The sequence below is a fragment of the Bombyx mori genome, chromosome 10 (assembly GCF_030269925.1).
Source record: "Bombyx mori chromosome 10, ASM3026992v2".
NCBI classification, from domain to species: Eukaryota; Metazoa; Arthropoda; class Insecta; order Lepidoptera; family Bombycidae; genus Bombyx; species Bombyx mori.
In genome coordinates, this window is record NC_085116.1 from 6614115 (window position 1) to 6640677 (window position 26563).

A 26563-nucleotide genomic window follows, 5' to 3' on the forward strand; every position below is an offset into this window, starting at 1 on the left:
CTGCTACATAGAAATGAAAAACAGGGAACTACGTTAAATGCATTTAAATAACGAACGGGGTAAGCAAAAAGTGCGAATAATCAGGTCATGACGTCGGAGACTGCAACGTTGTAGCTTCGCCTCTCGCGCACTGTGTGCTTATCAAACAATCTGAATTCATGAATATAAAAAGCACGCGGTTGTCGATGAAAGAAAACTTTAGGCAGTGACTGAGACTGAATTAAAATAGTGTAATTTATTCTGTTAACTTAATAATTTATCTGTGCACGAAATCGTTGCGTTGAAATTGAATGTCAAATTTTACTATCTCCACTAAAAGTAATACGTAAATAACAATAGCAAGGCTGTCTGCACGATATTCCAAATAAACATCGATTTAATGGTACACTAAATTATATTGCGTTGCTGTATCGCATAAACAGAACCATGAACTGAGTTAGTCCCATAACAAAACTGCAGGAGCTTTCGTCTATGAATACGGATGATCCTATTAGGGAAATTGTTTATTCTCAAACGCAAAGATAAGTAGAGATATTGTGTAAATTAAACATAAAATGAACGTAGAGTTAGGAATATTCTGTTATTAGTAAACATTTTAAATAAATTCATTAATGTTAAAACGAACTAATTTTACGAGTGCTCGTAATAAGTGACATTTAAAAATCATCGTGAGATACAAGGTAGTGCCGGGAGCGTCACAGATACAAACCGCGATAAACATCCGAGAAAGCAACACCGTGGAGCCAACGAGGGTGTCAGGGTTGGCAACATAGCGGGTGTTACTCCATCTAGTACGGAGTGTTTATTCTGCCGCGTATATCGACCGGTGAGCGCTCGCGGCTCGGAGGGCGCGCGCCGCCCGGCTCAGTCGCGATCGCCGCCTTGACGCTGTTGGATGTCTCCTCACCTCAAGTGACAGCTGCTGCCGATTTCTTAACAACAAATCGATCTTAGCAAAACAAAATCTCAAATAATACTGTATCGAATTCGAATTGTCGGACGTTTTAGAAGCATGCTTATGTGACGAAACAGAACTAGAGTGTTTGGTTTGTGAATTAAAAGATTGCGGCTTTTGCTGGTTGGCAAATCTTCGAGCGGCTGTCCAAAGGTAAGATTGTTCTGAAAGCAATGGAAATTGTAAAATAATACGTTGACGATATTTATTTTATTGAAACCCACGAACATTTCATTAATTAAAGCGACACTAAATGATGTCATATGACATGACATAAACATTTCACGCTCGCTCCTCGATAAGAGATTGCGACAAAAATAATAACGTGCTACTACTATTGATATTTAATTAATTTGATTCAGTTATATATATCGTTAATGGTCAAACCTTGCTTAACGATATATAATGTACGAAAATATACATATCATCATCATATTATTATTATTTAAACATTTTACACTTATTTTGTAATGAGTTACAAGCTTAGGACTAAATCAAATTTAATATATTAATTGAATTGAATTCTCCGTTCAGTAAGCATTCTACGAGGTTTCTCGGATTTGTAATTTTTTTTTGTCCTATTCAATTTTGAACATTATTAGTTTAAAATATTTTAAGAGTATAGAATACTTTTTGGTCTATATATTTAAATCCACGTATGAAAATTAAAATTTAGTTATGTATTATCAGAAAAAAGTACAAGCTTTAGTTTTTACTTAGATGCATTATTGATAATAAAACATTCCCGATCCTGCGGACCGAATGGTAAACATTCAACGTCGCCCTAAGCATGTCATTTTGGATCCTCCCGATCTACTGACGGTTCTTTTAGGTATCTCAAGCACCAGTCTCCGTTCTCGTCGAGCCCGTTACTTGCGACGAAGGGCTCGGCGCGTAAATTAATCCACAGACAGCCCACAGTGCTTCTCGCTGGATCTTCTCAGTGGGTCAAGTTTCCGATCCGGTGGTAGATTCTGGGAAGCACTGCTCTTGCTAGGGTTAGTGTTAGCAACGTCGTTAGGTTTGAGCCCCGTGAGCTTACTTATTTTTTTAGGTTACGCTAACATAGCCTCTCAAAGGTATCAGATTAGGTAGGCAAAAAAAAGAAGATACTAACAGCCATGAAACTATATTAAATATTAACATTAAAACTCAGATTTGTTTCATCGTGTATTGTTCTAAATAAACAAAATAACATAGGCGGCATTTATTTTCAATCGCTTATTGGTGGTAGAATTGTGAGTCGACGCTGGTAGGTAAGTCCATCCTACCGCGAGGCATTCGTACGTTATGATTTGATTAGTGGAACAGCCATTCACAGTAGAATTGAGATTTCGGCCTCATTTCTCAAAGTCGGTGGCGGCGTTCATGTCACCATGGGCTCCACTGATCGCTTTGCCGCCATGGGTTGATTGTGCTTGTCAGTTCTTTTTTTGTCGTACTACTTTTTTAGATAATCTCTCATATAACTATATTCTTTCGTCTATCTCTAGCACACGTAATAGGAGGAAATGGTATCGTAATAATTTTATTTAAAAAATAAAAAAAGTTACTTTCAGATATACCATCGTCTCCGATTCCATGTGTACCATAAAATATTTTGATTTATTAAACTGTAGTTCAAGATGCTGAGATAGGTGGACGAGCTCACAGCCCACTTGGTGTTAAGTGGTTACTGGAGCCCATAGACATCTACAATGTAAATGCGCCACCCATCTTGAGATATAAGTTCTAAGGTCTCAAGTATAGTTATAACGGCTGCCCCACCCTTCAAACCGAAACGCATTACTGCTTCACGGCAGAAATAGGCAGGGTGGTGGTACCTATCCGCGCGGACTCACAAGAGTTCCTACCACCAGTAATTACGTTATTGATACGAATAAGATTTGAAATCACAATAAATTTTGTTTTCGCGCCTCGACCAAGCCTATTGAAGAGACTGAAACAAAAAATATACATAACAACAACTGTAACTTAATAAGTTCTCACCACGTTTTTCACGTTTCATGAGTTTCTGATAAATCCACGGTGGTCGATGCATCCAGTGATTATTCAAAAAATGAACTAGAATGTGGGTAGGTATTGGTCAACTCGTAACACCTTTCTCGCATTCTTTATCCTAACCATGGTCATGGCGCTGACAACAGCATCTAAATTTGGGAAACTCATAAAATGTGAAAATCGTGGTAAGAATCCGTTAAAGAATACTAAATATTACGAAGAAGAAGGACCACTGCGAAGGACCCCTTTGTCGTGGCGCCGCAATTCCAAGCAGTATCCCTAAAACCTTCCACGAGTATCGGGATGCTTGGGGTTGACATTTCGAGCGATGTCCAGTTTCAGATTCATTTGGAGGGCAAAGCCAAATTGGCGTCCAAAATACTGGGAGTCCTCAACAGAGCGAAGCGGTGCTTCACGCCTGGACAAAGCCTTTTGCTTTATAAAGCACAAGTCCGGCCTCGCGTGGAGTACTGTTCCCACCTCTGGGCTGAGGCTCACAAATACCAGCTACTTCCATTTGACTCCATACAGAAGAGGGCCGTTCGGATTGTCGATAATCCCGTTCTCACGGATCGTTTGGAACCTCTGGGTTTGCGGAGGGACTTCGCTTCTCTCTGCATTTTGTACCGCATGTTCCATGGGGAGTGCTCTGAGGAATTATTTGAGACGATTCCATCATCTCGTTTTTACTATCGCACCGCCCGCCACCGGAGTAGATTTTATTCATACTACCTGGAGCCACTATGTTCATCCACAGTGCGTTTCCAGAGATCTTTTTTGCCACGTGCCATTCGGCTTTGGAATGTGCTCCCCTCCACGGTATTTCCCGAGCGCTATGACTTGTCCTTCTTCAAACGAGGCTTGTGGAGAGTACTCAACGGTAGGCAGCAGCTTGCCTCTGCCCCTGGCATTTCTGAAGTCCATGAGCGACGGTAACCACTCACCATCAGGTGGGCCGTATGCTCGTCTGCCTACAAAGGAAATAAAAAAAAAAACATTGATTCAGTTTTTAAAAGAAATGATAACATTTTTCCTACCTACATAAGATGTATTTATTTAAACCTAGAGATGTCAGATGTCGCCTATTCGTATTTTTATAATGTTAGGACTGTTTCGTAAATCTTAGGACATAGTTACACAATAGCGTTAAAGAATACACGGCGGCGTGGTCCCGTGGGACTGGAGTCTACTGACCTCGTCTTAAGCTCTATTCATAGTGAAACCGGCTTAGTGGGTTACCACTTCCGACACACGGTATACGTAACTTAAACCTTTACTTTGTACTCGAAATTCATGAAAATCACTGTTTTTTTTTTTGTTAATTTTCTAAAGTATGAACCGCTATGAATAGACCCTTAACCCAATCAATTAGTGCTACTAGCTACTATGAAACTTTGACATCCTTTTTTAAAGACGTATAATTTTTTAATGGGCAACGAAGTAAGCTGTTGTGTTGCTTAAATTACTTCTTACTTCTTAAAAAACTAAGGCAATAAAAAAAAACCTTTGTCAACTCAACTGTTAAAAATTTATTTTAATTTTTTTCCTACCCATACTAGTAACCTCGAGGGGTAATCTAGATTTGCCGAGCGAGTAGGTGAGTTCACGGAGCTTTAACCAGAAGACAAGATTTTTAACAAAGTTTATGACGGGTAAAAAAAACAGTCTTTAATAATAATCACCGACTGGGGGGGGTCAAGGTGTCACGGTATTTATGCTTAAGGTACGTATTTGCTTGGAAACCGGTAACTGGTTATTAAACACCGGGAGAGTCGATTTGGTTGATACGATTACGTCAAATGTCGCAGGTATATCTTACCATCGCTTTCACTCACCCGCTCTTTCATTGACGTCATAAAGATATATATCAAGACTTGATAAGTATGACAAGTTCAGCTTTTAGCAGATTTTCATTTGTATATTGCAATAATAATAACATAGGTTAACAATCTAATTCAAGTCGTTGTGGCCTAAATTTACTGGCGTCCAACGATACAACGTGCACTTTTACTTACTTACTTTTTGTGGTCCGGCGTTTTGTGAGTCCGCACGGGTAGGTACCAATCAATACTTTTCCTATTTCTGCCGTGAAGCAGTAATACGTCTCGGTTTGAGTGGTGAGATTGCCGTTGTACTGTAAAATTTAGACTTAGAACATGTGGCTTAATGGTGGCATTTATACCGCTGATGTCTATGAGACCCGTCATTTAAAACCAGGTGGGTCGTAAGCTCTTATACTCATCTAAGCAATAAAAAAAAACTCGTAAGTATCAGGTACCAATTTTTCTAAAAAAATACGTACCTAACGCGTGCTCACGAATGACTTGGTGAAGGAGTAGCATTGTACATTAATTAAAAATGTAATCTATCTTTATCTGTATTCTTGCCCTATCTACAAGAGTAGGTTCCACCGTGCTGCCTATTACTAACCGCTAAGCATTAATTCGTACTAGTTTAAAAGATAGGACAGCCTTTGCAAACATGATACATAAATGGTAGGCAGCGGCTTGGCTCTGCCCCTGGCATTGCTGACGTCCATGAGCGACGGTGATCACTTACCATCAGGTGGGCCGTATGCACGTCTGCCTACAAAGGCAATAAAAAAAAACAAAAAAAAACATAATTGCAACTTCGGTCTCGTCAATCAAGGTGAGTGGTGGCATTCTCGTTGTAGCTTGCTTGGTCTAATGAGCGTCTACAATAAATAATATGTGTTTCTTTTGATGAAATTTGGCAACGGAACCCTTAAAAGGAACTAATGTTTTCGTAAAAACACCCTATCTATACTCGTGCCTATATTTTTATGGTCTATTAAATCGACGATTAGATAACCACTTGGTTTTTACCGTCCGTCTCTATATCGAGGAGAAAGCCAAAATGGTGCTTGTAGAAATTGCACGCAGCTCATGCTTACTAAAATTATAAGCCGTCGAAGATTCGCTTTTCTTAGTTCTTTGGGATGTCGTGCGTTTTACATATTTAACACCATCGAGCTTACCAAACATTTTAGCGGTCCGAAAAAGGTCGAGGTCATTGTTACGAACAACAAAAACATTCTCGGCAAAATAAGCCGTAACATTGCGGACATGTACGGAAGTCACGAAGAGATTTAACCGGAAAATATTCCACATGAAATCGAAACGTTATGAATAAGTTGCATAATATACACGAGTATACCTACTTCTAGTGTAGTCTAGTCTACTTCTGCTTCACTTAGATAAATTATACGTCATGGTTTGTTGACCGGCTTTGGCGGCCTAATGAGTCCAGAGCCTATCCGGTCTTGAATCTTCCACAGGAGACAATAGGCATCATAGAGGTTGAAGTCTCAAATTTATCAGAGAACAAGTATCCTAATTTTTAAGCCGGAATGTATGTCTGTTAGAAATAGGGGGCATAGTATGCTAATCTGGATGAGTACGCTTTGTAAATTTTGTGAGTTTGTGGACCAGTTAAAGGGATTTAAAATCGAATTCTATTGTTACTATTGTTGTTGTTTTTTTCAAACCGAAACGCATTACTGCTTCACGGCAGAAATAGGCGGGGTGATGGTACCTACAAGTGCGGACTCACAAGAGGCCCTACCACCAGTAATTACGCAAATTATAATTTTGCGGATTTTGATTTTTATTTTACGGTGTTATTCCTCCACCGTGGAACTCAAACGTGAACATTTGTTATGTACTGTCATTGAGTAGCACTTCCGGCCCCACATAATATGTGAGCCCATTATTTATTTCGTGTGGATATAAAGTGTCTTAATTGTCGCCGCCACCCTGATAATCCTTCTATAGTACGTATTTGATTAGAAAAATTAGTACCCGCCTGCGCGATCTGAACACCGTTGCATCGCTAGATACAAATGCACCGGACGTCTTATCCTTTAGGCCACGACGACTTCACATTTTTACACGATGATATATCTCTTTAACGTGAGAGTGGTTCGTGAATATGTTTTACGTATGTGTATGTATTTATTTTAAATATATGTTTTTTTTTATTGCCCTTGTAGGCAGATGAGCATACGGCCCACCTGATGGTGAGTGGTTACCGTCGCCCATGGACTTCAGCAATGCCAGGGGCAGAGCCAAGCCGCTGCCTACCGCTTAATACTCTCCACAAGCCTCGTTTGAAGAAGGACATGTCATAGCGCTCGGGAAACACCGTGGAGGGGAGCTCATTCCATAGCCGGATGGTACGTGGCAAAAAAGACCTCTGGAAACGCACTGTGGATGACCGCAGTGGCTCCAGGTAGTATGGATGAACTCTACTCCGGTGGCGATCGGTGCGATGGTAAAAACGAGATGCCGGTATCATCTCGAACAATTCCTCAGAGCACTCCCCATGGAACATACGGTACAAAATACTGAGGGAACCGAAGTCCCTCCGAAGACCCAGAGGTTCCAAACGATCCGTGAGACCGGGATTATCGACAATCCGAACGGCCCTCCTCTGTATGGAGTCAAATGGAAGAAGCTAGTATTTGGGAGCCCCGGCCCAGAGATGGGAGCAGTACTCCACGCGAGGCCGGACTTGTGCTTTATAAAGCAAGAGCCTTTGTCCAGGCGTGAAGTACCGCTTCGCTCTGTTGAGAACTCCCAGCATTTTGGACGCCAACTTGGCTTTGCCTTCCAAATGACTCCGAAACTGGACATCGCTCGAAATGTCGACCCCAAGTATCCCAATACTCTCGGAAGGTTGCAGGGATACTCCTTGGAATTATATTTGACAAACTTGATACCTACAGTAGGATTAGAGCGAAGTTGAATTATTACGGGTATTATAATTATTGCATTGCCATCAGTCCTCGATGCGTGTGCAATTTTTTTTAGTAATTCAAACTTCAGGCACTGTAAAAACGAATTAAAGATTCCGTTTCATATAAACAAACATACATACACGCAAAGCCAATGAAATCGCATTAAAATCGGTACAAATAGAGGCTTTGATCCCTTGCGTGCAATACGAATACACTAGGGCCTATCGGGCGTCTTAAGCCGTCTTAGGACGCTTCTAATGATGAATGATTGATTAGTAAACGATCGAGTGAACCAGAATCGCAAATCACGATCGTATGATTACTGCCTGTGATGACTTACAAAGATAATTGTTTTGTTTGTAAGTGTGAGTGTGAACAAGCCAAATTGCGCCGTCGCATCTTCCCGCGTCAGTCATCCATAGTTATTACACTTAATATATCATAAGACAGTCGTCCACAGACCTCTGACCACGACCACGTTTAATGTTCACACCGCTCATAGCTCCTTCTGTGCCTAGATTTTCTCTTACCTATGCTTTGAACTGTGCCCCCATTACCTTGACTATAACTCATACAAATGACCTTATACTTACTATCGAATATCACTATGTAAGAATCTTCAAATACAATTTTTTTATTTTTTTATTGCTTAGTTGTTTGGACGAGCTTGCAGCCCACCTGGTGCTAAGTGGTTACTGGAGCCCATATACATCTACAACGTAAATGCGCCACCCACCTTGAGATATAAGTTCTAATGTCTCAGTATAGTTACAACAGCTGCTTCACCCTTCAAACCGAAACGCATTACTGCTTCACGGCAGAAATAGGCAGGATGGTGGTATCTACCCGCGCGGGCTCACAAGAGATCCAAGATTACTTGTAAATTATAAAAAGCAAATAAAATACGGGAGCCCGAACAAGTTTACAAACAGAATGTGTTATCTGGATCGTTCCAACTAATGCTTTTCGAATCGTCCCTCGTCGGGATAGCCAACTTTATAATCTTGATTCAACTTCTCGAACGAAGGCCGAACTACAATTACTCAGATGAAAGAAGAAAACCTTTACGTTTCCCGTTTGGAATCGTAAATTGTTGAAACAAGAATCGACATTGCGGAATACATTTTAATTTTAAAGAAAGCTCGCTAAGCCGGAATGAAGATGAAATGTTTCAATCCGGGAATACTCACGGCTACTTAGAGCTAAAGGTATTTCTATTCATCGCCAGTGAAAGGGAAAACGCGTATTTATTTTCTTGAATTACATCTTTAAGTCTACACGAAGAAAATTGTAATTTTAGATCGAACGCCTTTCAAGGTAACAAGGTTTTAAAGCAAATATATAATTTACACAACTTTATTTTACAAATCATGTTAATAAAACTTGGATTTTTTATTTATTACAATACACAGTTTAGATTTATTGCATGCCAGTATTGAAATGGTAAGATTATGTAATTGATATTCCGAAAACTTATGAAGAAAAGCAAGGCGCGTAATGGTGACTCGCCTTACAGATTCACATTTTGTTTTTCACCATCAATGCATTTATTCACGAAACCCAAATACACCAAAGTGTGAATGCCACGGCCCGTCTTGAATTACGAAGACGCGACAATTGGTTGTTTAGTGTTGACCTGTTTATTTAAACGAAACGGCCCAGTCGTAATTAAAAACCCGCTGTTGTAATGAAAGAGTTACCGAAACCGAAGAGTTAAATAAGTAAATTAATATTAGTAAAGTACTTTTTTGAAGTTATACTTCTTTAGGCGCGTTATGAAAAATTGATGAGAGTGGAATTTTACGATGCGCGCGCACCGTGACACAAAATTAACAGAATGAAGTTCCACTAAATCGCTCATTACAATACGACCGACGTACACTTGGCGAGTCTGAAAATAGCCGCCGGTGAACTTTCTGAACCGTACCGAGAATTACCGAATTTATACGATGTCAAGAAAAGGGATGTCCAATATGCGTGTTTGAGGATGTTGTTTAATCGATTTTTTTTTTTTCAAATTGATTAAAATTTAAATAAAAAAAAAAAAAAATTGATAAAAATAAAGTATAACTTCTTACGCGCGTACATAAGTACACGCACCCTTTTTTTCCTGCCTTTGCTGATGGATGACCTGGCCTTGAAATGTCATTTCAGCGTAACCCTAACAAGTAGGTGAACAAGTAGGTGAGCTCGCGGGGCTTTAGCCTGACGACGTTGCTAACATTAACCCTAGCAAGAGCAGTGCTTCGCAGAATCTACTACCGGATCGGAAATGCCACCCATTGAGAAGATTCAGCGAGAAACTCAGTGTGCTGTGTCTGTGGGTTAATTTATTCGCCGAGCCCTTCGTCGCAAGCGACGGGTGCGACGAGAACGATGACTGGGAAGCGTTTTAAAAATCTCGTGTCAGCTCTACGACTCGCCTTGTTTTCGAGAACGAAGAAGTAATTAAGTCGCCTTACAAAATACTGAGAAATTTGTCTATAAAATTTTTGTCAGGCTCGAAACGGATCACTGTCTCTTGTAACGCGGATGTCGGTATAGAATTCGTACTCTTCAATGTTAACAACATATTTGGACAACATAAATGAGGCCATCAGCGCAAAAGTTATGTTAGTATATTATATATTAGTGTTTTTATTTATTATTGTTACTATTATTGTTATTATGTACTGTATCAATAAGTAAATTGATTAGATTGTACTTTTCTACCCACCTATGTAAAGCTCACCCTCTTTAAGAACGGTTAGCTGGTAGATAACTCAATTGTTGAGTTAAGCTCGCCATTTTATAACTTTTCGCAATTACTATATTTTATCAACTGTGTGCACAATAAAGAATAATAATAATAAAAGTGGCTTAAACAACATTTTTTCATATTCGTACTTATTTAATGCAATTTATTTAAAACATAATAAATTTTGATGCAAAACTCTAAATAATCTAATTTCACCCATAGATTACATTCAATTATGGCTTTGTTAACATTGTTTTTGCGAGTATTGTTTTTGCCTACAAAGCAGTGTAAAAGTAAATTCAAACTTCATTATATCCATACTAACTACGATAAGCTTAGGCCACTTTCGCGCTGACGGCCTCAAATGTACATCTACACCAAGTGTGATATGTCCATAACATAATACGGATTGTGACGTTAAAGTATGTGATGTAAAGTGTGACGTTTTAACGTTAAAGTATCGAAAGTTTTGCCTAGTAATTCCATACGAAAAAATAAACATTGCGGAGAGCTTATTCATTCGTGACTGGAATTACTTAATTTAAACATTATTTGCGTGTTTGCATTCCTCTTTTAAAATACCTTGGGCCTTATTAATCGGCGCGGGTCAAGGTACATTCCAGCGATTTTGTGACATTGAAAATTGAATCAGATTTAAAAGGCCGCAGTTGCTTTGTTGATTTATAATGTTTACCGGTAACGGTGATGTGGAATTTATTTTTGGAGTTCCGTAGAATAATTACAAAATACATGGAACATTTATTTTATACGTCCGTTATCGCAGTCATTCCACTCGAATACTATTGTTATTTCGAAAAGTTTTATTTTTATTCCTAATTTTAAGCTATATAAATAAAATTATATATAAAATAAATATTTGTGACTGAACACCGGAATGGGTGGGCCGATTTTGATGTTTTTTTGTGTGTGTTCAAGTGAATACCAGAATGCCGTAGATTCAAAATTCGATCCACTACGGTCCATATTGTTATAGCTTATTCAAAAAAGTTTAAATTTTCGATCGATTTAAGACGTGTGTACCACAGTATTAGAGTAACAATCATTTGAGGAAAACTCGAGTACATACAATTTAAATTATAATGATAAAATAATAATTTTTAGAATGTTTTAAGATTCACTGGGGAATAACTCTGTTTTTGGGTGACAAGAAAATCGCCGGACTTCTCCTTAAGCAAAAAATCTGAAGATAGAAATTGTTGACAGGATTGCGAAATTTTAAGAAAAGAACGATTATGATAAGAAAATATGAGAGGATAATTGAAAGAGGATAATTTGATTTCAATCTTTTGTGAAAATAAATTTTATATCAAATATTGACAAGGTCTTACAATGAGCTAAAATTTGATATTTGTAAATAATAAAACTGAAATATTTTTAAAATCGTTGTATAGCCAAGCAAAGTGAAATAAATATAGCTGACTCGTAAATAATATAATGTTTACACTAGAATTTTTGCGACATCACACTCAATGGTAGGTACCACATTATGACTTTTCTAAAAGATTTTTTTATTATTGTTTAGATGGGTGGACGAGCTCACAGCCCACCTGGTGTTAAGTGGCTACTGGAGCCCATAGACATCTACAACGTAAATGTGCCACCCACCTTGAGATATAAGTTCTAAGATCTCAGTATAGTCACATATAGTTATACATAGTACATAGTTATACATTATAGTTTGAGGTATGTACGAGTGTAGACAGAGAGCAATACGAATAAAACAATAAACGATCACTCCGTTTTAAGTGAAACCATTACATACAGACAAAACAAGGAATCCAATTTACCCATTTCATCTTATTCGAAGCATAAAGACAGCTACGGGGCGAGAAAATCCCGGCTCTGAGTAACACGGCAATAGAACGAGCATTACTATGGAAACCATAATGTTCTGGGCCTTAGAAAGTTTCAAGTGATGTAAAATTATTTAACGACTTACGCATAGAAATGTAAATTATACGGGAGTTAATTGCCGCACAGTAATTCTTGAGTATTGTTTGTGGACCAGTTAAAGGGATTTCAAATCGAATTCTATTGTTACTATTGTTGTTTTTAATACTCGTTATGTATGCGTTTATTAAGTTTTTGAATCCTTAAAGTTAATGGCCTCTTAAGCTAGGATCTTCCTTTTTGATATGGAAACATATATACGAGACAAGAATAAGTTGCAAACATAAATTATCCGAAACAAAGATACTAACTTAGCAATATAGATAGAAAAGTATAACTTTAGAATCTATATATTAATACGTGAAGCAAAAACTTTGTATCCCTTTTTACGAAAATTGCGAGAATGAAATTTTCCACACTTATAGAGAATATAGAGAAGAAGTGCACAATGCAAATATTTTTTTTAATAATGCATAAAAGGTACATTAATTCAATTACACACACTACATACCATGTATTTGACACACACACGCATGCATACTATTTATTGTCAAACTTTTGTTCTTGACGTCTGTGGGCAAATTGAGATTTCTTTCTTTCTTAATATTTTATAAAGTGTAGCCTAGGCGAAATTTGTAATTATAGAAGTATAAAATACAATCATAATAGTGTACAAACTTACAATTCCAATTAATTATAGTCGAATTTCGACTACTGCGGGACCTCCAGTTAATACAAATAGACAAATATTTTTTTTAACATTAAGTTCTGTCGTTAAATATGGAGACCTCGTTGACATAGTTCCTAAGTATCAAAAACATAATATTCTGTTTGCTTTCTAAATCCCTTATAGATTAAAAATTGAAGTACGCAATTCTAAAAAGTTATAAAAAGAAACAAGAATTTATTTCAAAATTTAGCACAAACCCATAATTTTCCTGGATTTCGTAATAAAAACGAACCTGCACTTCACATCCATCAAAATATGTCGCCGGTGACGCGGATAAAAGTTTATGTATGTCGGGCGGATTATATACTCAAAGGTTGAGGTATGTTATTGTTACGCTTAGTACCAGCTTCGCTTGTTAGCTTTTAAAAGAGAAATTAGACTATGAATCTGTGATGTTCCAAGTGGTTGAACATGCGGCAGTTTTAATGAGTCTTAAATTATTGATTTTGACTTCAAGTGCCTCAATCGATAAATAAAAGACCTAAAATTTTGTATAAAATAAACTTAAAACAAACAAAGGAATCCGTCCGACGGGGGACACATCAAAGGAAAAACAAAATTGTTATTTTTATTTAATTCCGAGAATTTTCATATTTATCTATCTACCTATTAAACCTTCTCTGGACTTCCACAAATAATTCAAGATCAAAATTAGACAAATCGGTCCAGCCGTTCTCGAGTTTTAGCGAGACTAACGAACAGCAATTAATTTTTATATATACAGATAATAATTCCAATCAGTTCATTTCAATTCAATACAACACAAAAGATTTTACTCAAGTATGGATACAAAGTGCGTTACGAGATAGTGTTAGTAAATCACTTACTATGTGCGCTACAAAAACTTTTGTATGATGGGTTGTTATCATGAAATTTGTTGAGTACCATTGTAAAAAAACCGCGAAACAAAGGTTGTAAATTGAACTCAGTAAATTGACAAGCTTGGCAATTTTTGTTGTTGTTCTAATTTGCTTTTATTAGTATTAGTTTATTTCTGTTTCGGGAATCTCACCCTGTACCCTGTATTTTAATACTTTCATAATCTTCTCGTTTCAAGTTTTCTCTCGGAGGCGCTGTTCACTAAAAACTTAATACTTTTTATAAGGGTTACTTGAAGGTATTCTGTATAAAAAAAACAAGGCTAATGTGCGTTGTTTGTAAATTAAACTTTCACGTTTTGTGGCTTAAATATTCATAACTTTTCTGAGGAAACGCGCTTATTTTAATCCGGTCCGTCCGAAATTATTTTGTAACAGAATAAAGGCTATAGTAATTTAGTTGGTCTTTTTTTTCTTTTTTTAAGAAACTGCTTTTAGCTGCTCACGAAATGTACACATATGTGCTTCGCTGATTGCTAAATAAGTTTCCGGCTTGCTCGTTAATATTTAAGCTAGGCTTAAGAGAAGACCTGATATGATACGATACGATACGTACGATCTGCCTTTATATTGGTTACTGTAGCGGCATTAGATTTTCCGGACTTGAAATTTTTATTCATTTTCGTGGTTCTAAGATTTCAGTGAAATCAAAAGAATACGTGGCTGGTATATTTCAGTTGTAATGTTACAGTTTTTGAGGATAATGTGGTCAGGGAAAAATATTCTGAAGCAATTGCAACCCCTTACTTTCGCTGCGTCACACACAGGTCGATAATTCTATTGGTGACGAAAATTTAATACAGATACAATAATTTCAAGAATCGACATGCTCAGCATGGCGTGCGGGAAGAGTTAGAAAATACAGGGAGTGCAATGACAGCCACTTAGAGCGTCTAAAGCGACATCGCAATCATTTATTCATGGCACTAGTTTAGGTTACTAATGTTATCACAGCTTAGAAGAAAATGGAGCAATAATCTAAATCGCGGATAACGACGATTTTAACTTAATTTTGCACGTAAATAAATTCCATATAAAACATACATAGAACGTCGGTCTCCTGAAAGAAAATACCTGATCTATGGAATGTCTTCCCTTTGACATTTTCTATGGTTGGTATCATCGTCATATTTGCCTACCGCCTCCCACTAACTCCATTGGTGTAGTATTTACCTCCTTTTCAATGATGAACAGAATGCTCGTCTGTGTATTGAGGCAAGAAAATTTATTTGTTCATTAAAAATTTCAGAAGAAAACTTTTCGTCAAAGTTTTATCGAAATATTATTTTCTTAAATTTACGAGCTTTGATCTAAAATCTATTCTTTCGATTAGTTAAAGTCAATACTATTTGTGATTTGACGTCATAATCGATGTTCATATTATCTGATAAATAAACTAAGCGTACCTCGCAGTTTCACTTTCGTTTAATTTGTAATTCAGAAAATATGAAAAATGCTGTAATTTCCCGGGATAGTCTATGAACTACAAAACGACGAATTTGGTTTTTTTTTTTTTTTTATTGCTTACATGGGTGGACGAGCTCACAGCCCACCTGGTGTCAAGTGGTTACTGGAGTTCATAGACATCTACAACGTAAATGCGCCACCCATCTTGAGATATAAGTTCTAAGGTCTCAAGTATAGTTACAACGGCTGCCCCACCCTTCAAACCGAAACGCATTACTGCTTCACGCCAGAAATAGGCGGGGCGGTAGTACCCACCCGCGCGGACTAACAAGAGGTCCTACCACCAGTAATTACGCAAATTATAATTTTGCGGGTTTTCATTTTTATTACACGATGTTATTCCATCACCGTGGAAATCAATCGTGAACATTTGTTGAGTACGTATTTCATTTGGTACCCGCCTGCGGGATTCGAACACCGTTGCATCGTATATATACGAATGCACCGGACGTCTTATCCTTTAGGCCACGACGAATTCATATAACTGTATATGCTAGAACAACTATTCTAATGTCCGTGTACGGATATATTCTATGATAATTGGCAGCGACTCGTAGCGGTTGTAAAAGGCTATTCAAGCTCAAGCTACCATTAACTCCTCCCAAATATTTTAGTTTAACTGATACTTTGTAAGAAGACTGCACTAAATAAGTAAATACTGTATATAACGTCGGCTGGGCTGGGTTCGTGATGCTTATTCTTCGAACAGTTGGCGTCGTTGGGTAATGTCGGAAAAACGAAACACAGTAGTAGTTTACTCGGTTACATTATAAGGTTTAATGATTCCACTTTTTTTTTCTCTGCTTATGCTGATAGCCTTGAGAGGCTGTTTCAGCTTCGCACTAACGTGTGTAAGTAAGCTCACTGGGCTCAAATCGGAGTGTTGCTAACACTGACCCTAGTAAAAGCAGTGCTTCGCAGAATCTACCAACGGATCGGAAACGCGACCCACTGAGAAGATTCGGCGAGAAACTCAGTGGGCATGACTTCACACGCTATATAACTTTTAGGTAGGTACGTATATAGGAACACGCGATGGTTCAAATTGGACCGCTCTAGCCGACTGCCCCACGATAAGTCCTGGTCGTGTGCTCCGCTTGGCCGGTGAATAGTTGACCCATCAAACGCCGACAGATGGCACTTGCGTCCCGTATCACATATTGGCTGTAGCAATCACGTGTTGATTGCGACATATACATATTATTACAATAAATGCTATTTTCATTTAGATCAAACGGAAACTCACCGAGCTGATGTTATGATTTAGGTTTAGCGTAAAACTCTTCAACGACTTCGACCAGTACGATTACCGGAATTAACCAGCTCCTAATTTACGAATTCACTCACGTTACGCCCTGCCATTACTAGAAATGACGGTGACTTTACAGTTTTCGTGATGACCGTCAACTTTTAGCATTGCCTGTTAGTTGTATACAATTCACATAAAACATATTAAAATATCTAATATAATTTAATTAATTTTCTAATTTAATATAATTTACTGGTGGTAGGATCTCTTCTGAGTCCGCGCGGGTAGGTACCACCACCTTACCTATTTCTGCCGTGAAGCAGTAATGCGTTTCGGTTTGAAGGGTGGGGCAGCCGTTGTAACTATACTTGAGACCTTAGAACTTATATCTCAAGATGGGTGGCGCATTTGCGTCGTAGATGTCTATGGGCTCCAGTAACCACTTAACAACAGGTGGGCTGTGAGCTCGTCCGCCCATCTAAGCAATAAAAAAAGTCTTTTAACACAACAATTTATTTTAAAAATGTACAGCAGCGAGGGAATAAGTTTATGTACATTTAACTTAACTAGCTAACAATCAAGTATATTTTATTATGAAATACAAGATCTAATGAGCTCTCTGAAAAACGTGTATGGTTAACTGGATGTAAGTTCGCGGAAATCCGTCTGAATACAAAAGAAAATAATATTCAAGACTCATGCTCATTTTCTAATATACGTTAAAGATCAGAGTAGGTACATATATATATTAAATCTTTACTTTAAAATAAAATGTATAGAATTAAACATTCCAAGAACTGTTACAATATTTATGATAATTTAAATAATCTATAGATATGCGCTGTGAAAATGGAGAACAGAAGAACAGAGAACTGCTAGTTTTAAATACAAGTTATCACAAATAATATTCATAGAGGAAAAGGAAAAATAAAATTCGTAGATAATCGCACAATACGTACACGCACAAAATGAACAGGAAGGAATTGGGTTAATTAAATGTGCCTTTAGTTATAATTAAATAAAGCGATATGAAACAAAACATTTTAATACTGTGAGCTAAGAAACAGACCGACGATAATATTGGGCTAACATCATTAAATAATAATTAGGTTGATGTTGTTGTTGTAGTCCTAGGGTACCCCGCTGGTACATAGGGCCCTCACAAGTTGTCTCTGTCTTGCGCCTGCTCCTTGACATCACTCCAGGTCACGTTGGCAGCCCTCATCTCACTCGCCAAGTATGTACAGGGCGACCAGGTCTTCTCCTGCCAAGCGGTTGCCACTTAATAATTAGGTACTAAATATAAACTATTACCAAACGCAAATCTTTTATTATTTTTCCTCTACTAAATAAAATACTTACTTATCCTTCCAAGTTATTTCGTGTTTCGTGAAACTTAGAATAATACCTCAATCGAAACACACGAAAATGGTAGTTGTCGATACGTTTACGAAAATTATGTATATGAGATTTAAAATAAACGTGAGATTTAAAACCGTAGAAGTTTTTGGACGATTCACGAAATAAAAAAAAAACCTCTTCGTTTGTCGATGTGTAGTGGTTTGTGATGTTGACTGCGGTACCTCGGACCCTGGGCCGATTTCCGGTCGACGTATCTCTGTCAAATATGTTTGGCACTAAGCGCCTAGATATATAATATTTACTTGTTATTTTAATGTAATTGTGTTTTTGGTACCCATAGCTCAGGAGTAATTTCATAATTATATTCGCGACTAGCGACCCGCCCTCGCTTCGCTTCGGAAACATTAAATTTTGTTATTGATAGTTGAGTCCCGCGATGTGAAAATATATCTATCGAGCCGAACTACGTAAGTGAAAATGTAGTAGGTATGAAGCAAGACGTACTATGTAAAGGAAAAACCTTTTTTTTATTTTATTGCTTTGATGGGTGGACGAGCTCACAGCCCACCTGGTGTTAAGTGGTTACTGGAGCCCATAGACATCCACAACGTAAATGCGCCACCCATCTTGAGATATAAGTTCTGAGGTCTAAAGTATAGTTACAACGGCTGCCCCACCCTTCAAACCGAAACGCATTACAACCTAAACCTTTTGTTCACTAAAAACGTTTGTAACACAATAAAAACCTCAAACGTCAGTTGGAAATAACTAAGGCAGTCCCTACAAAAAAAAAAGATAAACCTTGTATTTGTTAAAGGCAAGTCCCCAATTTATTGTCAGTGTCAAAGGTGTCTTTCAATAGAAATACAGTCGACCTTCCGAGCCCTTCTGCCCATTCAATGGCAACTTGGCCTTTGCGTCACAATAGGCCGGATCTAAAGACTCGTAGCCCTGTCATGAAGGTTACTCACAACAGCCATCTTCTAGTAAGTACTGACGACATCCAACCTGAAAAATAAATACAACACAAAATACATTAACACAATCTTAATATTTTTTTACACACTTCCATTAGTTTGACGCGATGCTCTATGTAACTTTGAAACATTACATTAAATTGAGTGTTTATATGATGTATATAAAATATATACTATAAATATAAATATGTCAAATGCCGATGGAAATACAATGATTTTATTATTTTGCCTTAGCGTGCTGGCCAAATATTCGGATGCATTGAAACTAATAAAGAGTTCTGCGTTCCTTTGTAGTGTTCACTCCGAATACATCATTAAATGTTGTTAGCCGTATGTGCTATTTCTATGCATTGCTACCGTGACGGAACTCATATTCTGTAATTACTCGTATTTTTACCGCGGCCATATTGTTTAAAAACGATACTTAAGTAGTGAAAACAAAACACTAATCAATAAACTGACTGACTGTATTTGAAAATAGAATTCTATATTTTTTTAAATTTTTTACCAGTCATTGATATATTACGTTTCCAATGGCCAGTATTATTAATGTCAGCTTCATAGGCAACCTACTATATAGAAGTCGATGTGAGTACGTATATTCCCTGTAGACTTTCCCTTTAGACTTTGAAACGGTTTGTTTGGTAGCAGTTGGATCAAAGTCAAATCAAGATCGACCAGGAAAAGGGTTCGACTAGTAATGAATATTTTTATTTTTAATTGGGCCTGCCGTTGAAGCGTTATATTTAGTTTTTATATTATTTTGATTATTGAAGTGAAACTTCTTTATCGGCGTTGGAAAAAAAATTACCGTCACATTTTTCGGTTACGCGTCACATTTTTCCGTTACGCGCCATCTTTTTCTTCACCATTCATTGTTGCCGTACACAAGTGAAGGTGCCTCTTTACTCGGTAACAATAATTATAAAATACCGATGATTTTAAGTGGAGATTTTAATGTAAATTTTGCATCGGAAAATTCTTTGAAGCTAGTTGAATTTCTGAAAGATAAATTGAATTTATCCATGAAAAACAGTCCTCAAACGTCAACAACAAGATCTGGCACTACAATTGATGGAGTTTTTACTCGGTCACTAAATTTCGTGGAATGTAAACCATATATTTCATATTTCAGTTACCATAAGCCATTAATTACAAAAATATATAATGACAATGACAATGATAGTAATAATTCTATTACAATTAATGAAATGCTGTAATAATCTTAGTAGCAAAAAGGTAAAGTGAAATAATTGTATTATTTGTATTCATGTCTATGATAATAAAATCCTTTTGTTTAAACTTTATCTAATTTAACTTTATTTAACCAATTTCTAGAAAGTTGCATGTAGATCATTTTTCGAAAAATAAGGCCATAAACAAGTTTCACTTCTTACGTGTGTACACTAGTACACGCACACATTTTTTATTAGTGTTAACCGGTCTTTTTGACGAGGCTTGAGGGAGGTCTATGTCCAGCAGTGGACGTCTGCGGGCTGAAGATAGATAATTAGATAGATTGATTACTCGCGTGAGTAATGACGGTCACACTCATCTGATGATAAGTAAGCTTAAATTGTACTATAAAAGGGCTGTCCCACTGTTCAAGCCGGAACGCCTAACAGCTTCGCGGCAAAAATAGGCAAGATTATGAAACATGTCATGGCGGAGTCGCTATACTTTCCCCTACTATTTGTGTAAACATAATAAGCCTGTATAAACAAACATCCCCCACATCATTAGTCGTAAAATTAGTCGGTCAAATGAAGTCAACAACATTACTTTATAGTCCCTTGCAATATTTTCTCAATATTAGTATTGTTGGAAACCTAACAAATTGGTATAAAACCTTTTTTATTGTTGTCGTTGTGGTTTTTGACATTACATTTGAATTTTGAATTTTGGAATGTCTTAGAGATTTGTCATTCTCTTTTATCCGTGCTATTGTACGCGAATTATAAAATATCTAAAATATACAAATTTTATACGTACAATCCTCGCCAGTTTATTTATCACGTTCCTTGCCCATCCTAATCATACAGTCTACTACAAGTATAGAAATCAAGACCTAATAGCATTGATGACCTAAATATTTTCGAAGTCAATTCGCCCTACCTTATACTTAGCAAAGCAATTTCCTTCTTATTTATTTCCTCAATTTTTATAGGTGCCTAATGCTGAAATACCGTGGCAATTTTCATCGCTTCAGATGGGCTCAAAAGTTATTGCCATGAAGATACACGGTCTTAACATTATTTTTTTTTCTGAATATCCATTCAAATTTATGGTTATACAAGAGAAACGTAGAAATCGTAGATTTTGTTTATGTTGCAAGCTAATAAAAAAAAGCAGATTCCATATTTTTTCCAATTAACGGATAGCCTCCGTATAATTATCATATTTGCTTAATGTATAATCAATTTATAACACTTTTAATATTTTATAACCGGTTTTTAATACACCGTAGCCATATTTAGTTTATTTATTATCTGGCAATAAATAAAAACTTATCCAGTCGTATCAATTTAAGTCAATTTGTAATTTTGGAGTATAAGAAGATAAAGACAGTTTTGAATTCTAGTGATTTGCTTACGAACAATACAAGCAGCATAATGTGGCATCTCTATTTTCTTGTTTTTATTTCATAGGTTCATGAAAGAATTCACAGGTATGTTTGGTGTTAAATGGCTATGGAACCTGATAAATATCACAATAATCAACGTTGCCACTCACTTTGAGACATGAGGTTCAGGTTAGGTCAGGAAATAGGTTTCGGTTGTTTGGTATGTCTTAAAACGGGACGCATTGCATCGGGGCAGAAATAAGCTCAAAATACGCCTTAATGGTATCTACTAATAATACCTAATACGATATTAGAGAACTACTGTACTGGAAAGGTTTTTGTTTCTTTCTGATTTTTACTTTGTCTTTATTTTCAAACGAGTACCGATGTATAAAGTTCGAAAAAGGTAGAATCCTTTTCGTTCCGATAAAAAAAAATTTTTTCAGCGTTGAATTCGAATTTAACAAATTTACGGTAAAATATCGGTAAAAATCACGTCGGACACGACGCGGCGTACCAGCAGCCCGCGCGATCACACTACCCGCCGCGTACCTCCCACGCACTTCGATTGAACCACAAAACAATTCGTCGACTAGCCAAAACAATTTATCATCTGCCGACGTAATCTATCAAATTGAATACTATAATGTTAGATTTGAGTACTGACAAAAATAATGTTCGTATTCTTCCAGTTTTGCTCGTCGTGCAAAATGAATTGTTTATCCTCCCGAGACTTATGTACATGGCCGACTTAATTAAGCAAAAAGCTTCGAAATGTAATAGAAGTTTTCGGTTTGTTGAATTGTCTTTCTTCGCGTGTTGGTTCTTAAACATTAGACAACGCTCATACAAATTAATATTCGCAGAAGTCGTGCTTACGACGATACGAAAAATTTCAATGAAAATGTAATATGTAAATTGGGTTCTCGTAAGCTTAACCTTGTTACACACTTTATATACGAAACCATTAGCTTTGTATCCAATGTGTTTTGGTATTTCTGTTAATCAGTTTTTTAAGTAACAAAACATTAATTAATACGGAGCGTAGCGAAAACTTTTCTGAAGCTGAAATAAGGTAATAAACTACCGTCACGTAAACAAAAAATAATATTTATTCTGAAGAGTATTTATCGTTTGAGCAAACTCACGTGTTGTGAAGATGTAATTTAAAGCCAAGACATCAACACACTAACCCTTATACGTCACGTCACATTAGGCTTTCCATCCCGCGGGCCACAGATATTTTAATTATATTAGCTAATGCACACCGCGTGTAGGGCAAAAGGCAAGAGTAGAACACAGCTAATCGCAATTATAATGGAATCATTAGGACTCCTTACATTACGTCGCACATCACGTAATTACGAAATGTCGAATTAAAGTAAAATCCATCAACTAAAATAGTGAAATTGAGGACATCACCGTAAAACTCTAGATAGATTCCTTTTTTATTTTTCAAATACAGTTCACTCCTGTAAAATTCGAGGTAGGTTATTTTATATTGTGCTCTAAAAGGCGTTTTAATGATTGCTCGTAAAAATGAGAGCCTCTGTGAACCAATTTTCTTCCTTGATTAGGGTAAGGTTCCTGTTTTACACGCAATGTTAACTTTAGTTACAGTCCCCTGTAATTATTCTCTAACGGGCTTAGATGAGCTACTTTCTGTACTTGGTGACAGTGTAAATATATGGTTCTTGTTTATTTTTTACTTGAGATTATCTGTGGTTATACAGCAAAGTCATACAGGGAGACAATTTGCTTCCTCCACGACCTTAGTGATGGTTAATTTCATTAATTAAATAGTGTAATGACAATAAGAAATGCGAGATTAAACCGTAAAAGTATTTTTATTACTGATATTACAAATAAAGAGTATTCTTTTTTGATTTAATAACGAATATCAAAGGTTATCGTTAAAAATAAAACAATTGCTGGTTTCTAAGATAATTTACGAATATTTTATAGTCATTTACAACTACCGTACCATATCGTGTTTTAGTAACGCTACAACAAATTACAGACGACGTGAACTATATTTCGAATGTGTGTTATAAATAAATACATGTACAGCACTAGTCGGTGGTAGCACCACGTCTTTCTGTTCGAAATAGCAATAAACCAACACGATTGGCGGGCTCGTATGATATTAATAAAGTTGCGCCGGTGCAGGGAAGCCTTGACCTGGCCTTCACATGACCTCGGTCAGCTGATCACATCAAAATGTCCGTAATACTAGTTTAATTCCCGACATTCGAGACAGGAGGTAGGATTTCCACAATTACATTTAAATTGAAGTATTGTATAACGTTCTATTATACGTAGATATTTTGACGACGATTTGAGGGTAGGGTTTATGTAAATACTTGATAATCAGGGTCTTCAGGTTGAGACAAGTCCGTTTGGAGGGATTCATATAAAACTGATTCGACTCGTTATCGAGTACAGTTTCAACGAATTACGTCTATTAAAATTAAAATTTCATGGAATTTTCAGGTGAAATTTCAGAATTTCCTTTAAAGTCTTTCACTTTGAGAACGTTTTTGTTTATTGGCCTTATAGGCCGACGAGCATACGATCCACGTGATGGTAAGTGGTTACCGTCGCTCATGAACATCAGCTATGCCAGAGGCACAGCAAAGTCGCTGCCTACATTTAAGTAATTCTCGTCTGTTCAACACTATACCATGTTTTATTATTTTGAATTTATCACCAGCAATTTATACCAGTTCCTAATTACGTAAAATTCCGTAATGTTCCTAATTAGTTTAACCTAATAGGAAAAAAAAATATTTTGACATTGAATGCCATAATTATTTTTATTACCTAATATGAGCAGACGAGCTAGAGTTTATTAAACATAGGCAAAATTAAGGTAAAATAAGCTAGAATTCTAAATTACGTTGCTAACATGGCTGCCCACGCTTCAAACCGGAACAGTTGTTGATTTTACTAATTACGTTTTACTTTGATGACAAGACTCACAAACCTTTGTGAGTTTACTAATATTTTTCTAAATTAGTTTAGTCGTTTATAAAACCTATTAAATTAACGATGAAAATTTCGTTCGTTCTTTTTTTTCCTTTTTCTGAATGAAAATAGAACAACGCGTCTTCGTTCGAGTTCAAGGCCCTGATTTATATTTCAAACGGTGAAACTACATATTCGGTCAGCCGTGTGTAAATTGGCTACCGTAACCCTTGAAATTTGGTTTATGAAGCGAAGTTAACTACATACATATTCATTATTTTATGCATAGATACATGTGCGAGATTTATATACGCTAATTTACATTTCACTTTACATTACATATATGATATTATTTAGGGACTGAAATAAATATTTGGATGGGTATAATGTTAAAACTGTAGTATAATATAGTAGATGTTTCATTTAGTCATTCTTTTTTGCGTGTTACACAAATAATTGTAGTTCATTAGTTAATAATAAGTTTATTAGGAAGCAAAATTTATTTTCACTTTAGAAAACAAAAAGACAGATTTTCAATTTTACAAGCGAAACCTTTTTGTATAAAAGTATAGAAAAAAAGATCATGATTTCGAATTAGGAATACATGAACATTTTTTTCTGCAATGACATTCGCTGTCACAATTAAAAAACCAAACTACTTTTACTGTTTAATCTCGCGAGGTTTTAATAAAGTTTTATTTAATAAAGTTAAGCTTAATAAGGCTCGCGAAGGCCGATAAAAAATAATACTATATGGACATTCGTTGTACTAATGCAATTGAATGATTATTTTTATGTCTCAATCTCATCGCACGGCATGATCGACATCATTCTCGTTGTGTTTTATCTATGGACCTTCCTTAACGCAAGGGAACTGTGACTATAAATCCTAGCTAATTATTCTGAAATGTAATAATGTTTTTCCAAATCGTTTTTGTTTTAGTATACTTCAATTTAAACTAGTTAATTTCGGATGGCGGTGTTCATCCTATGGACCTGTTCCACTGTGTATCGAAAAAAAGTACATCCCGTTTGATTTTAAATTACTTTTGTTTATTATTTTAGTTCAATAATTATAATCTGGATTCCTTGAAACTTAAAAAGAGGTTAACTTAATAGGCATCTGCACCGAGGTCACATATACAAAGTATTCTATCATCAAGTATCAACTTATATGTACATATTTGTTTAGCCCGTTGGATCTTTTAAAACAAATGAAGAAACACACAAATAAAAATTAAGTCGCTATTTATTCTTGAAATGTTTATGAAGTCACCGAATGACGCAACCCAGTGAAACTTATAACTTGATTAATGGCTCAGTTCTCAAAAGTTCACCGCTTACGTACATTGGAATACTAAATGCCTACAGTATTTCCCGTGTGGGCTATTACCTATGAAAAATTACTGGTTTATCGCAAACATCCATTACAGGAGTATCGAACTGTCTGTCATCTATAATTATCTTATGAAAAATTGCTGATCGATTTTCGGGGGTACGTTTAAGATTAAATTGACAGATATTGATCTAGGTAACAAAAGTCTATATTTATTATGATCGAAACGTCTAAGTGTACTAGATGATGTATGTACGATATCTTAAAAGAATTTTATTCCGCTTAGTGTTTTCTTTTATTTCTTAAATGGGAGTCCCACTGCTTTATGGCAGAAAGAGGCAGGGTGTTGGTACCTACCCGTGCTCATAAAACGTTCCACTTCAAGTAATTACATTAATTATAATTTTTGGCGGGCTTCCTTTTTATTACACAATGTTATTTCTTCACGGTAGAAGTCATTTATTAAGTATATTTTTCTTTTCATTTTAAAAATTGGTACGTGCCTGTAGGATTCGAACGTCGACACACTTGCATCGCTCAATACGAATGGGTCTGTTATCCTTTAGGCCGTGGCGACATAACAACTTGTTTTCAAAGTTTGTTTGGAAATAAAGATATGTCACGCATTCAAGTCACTGTTTTTATTTTATTTTTTTGTACGTACCTTATGT

At 36.4% G+C, this 26563-nt stretch overlaps 1 protein-coding gene and 1 long non-coding RNA gene across 2 annotated transcripts in view; one reads left to right on the forward strand and one right to left on the reverse strand.

Moving 5' to 3' along the window:
• Nucleotides 1-705: 705 nt before the first annotated feature.
• Nucleotides 706-26563, forward strand: part of LOC101740692 (heparan sulfate glucosamine 3-O-sulfotransferase 5) — a 49533-nt gene continuing 23675 nt past the window's right edge. Inside the window, exon 1 of the mRNA XM_004930467.5 lies at nucleotides 706-1108. The gene's annotated coding sequence lies outside the window, so the exon portion shown is untranslated. The remainder of the gene's footprint in view (nucleotides 1109-26563) is intronic.
• LOC134199500 (uncharacterized) lies at nucleotides 17715-22920 on the reverse strand. Its single transcript, XR_009974013.1, has 3 exons — nucleotides 22783-22920; nucleotides 18851-19057; nucleotides 17715-17951 (listed from the first exon to the last, which is right to left on the reverse strand). It is a non-coding gene; the product is annotated as an uncharacterized LOC134199500 (long non-coding RNA).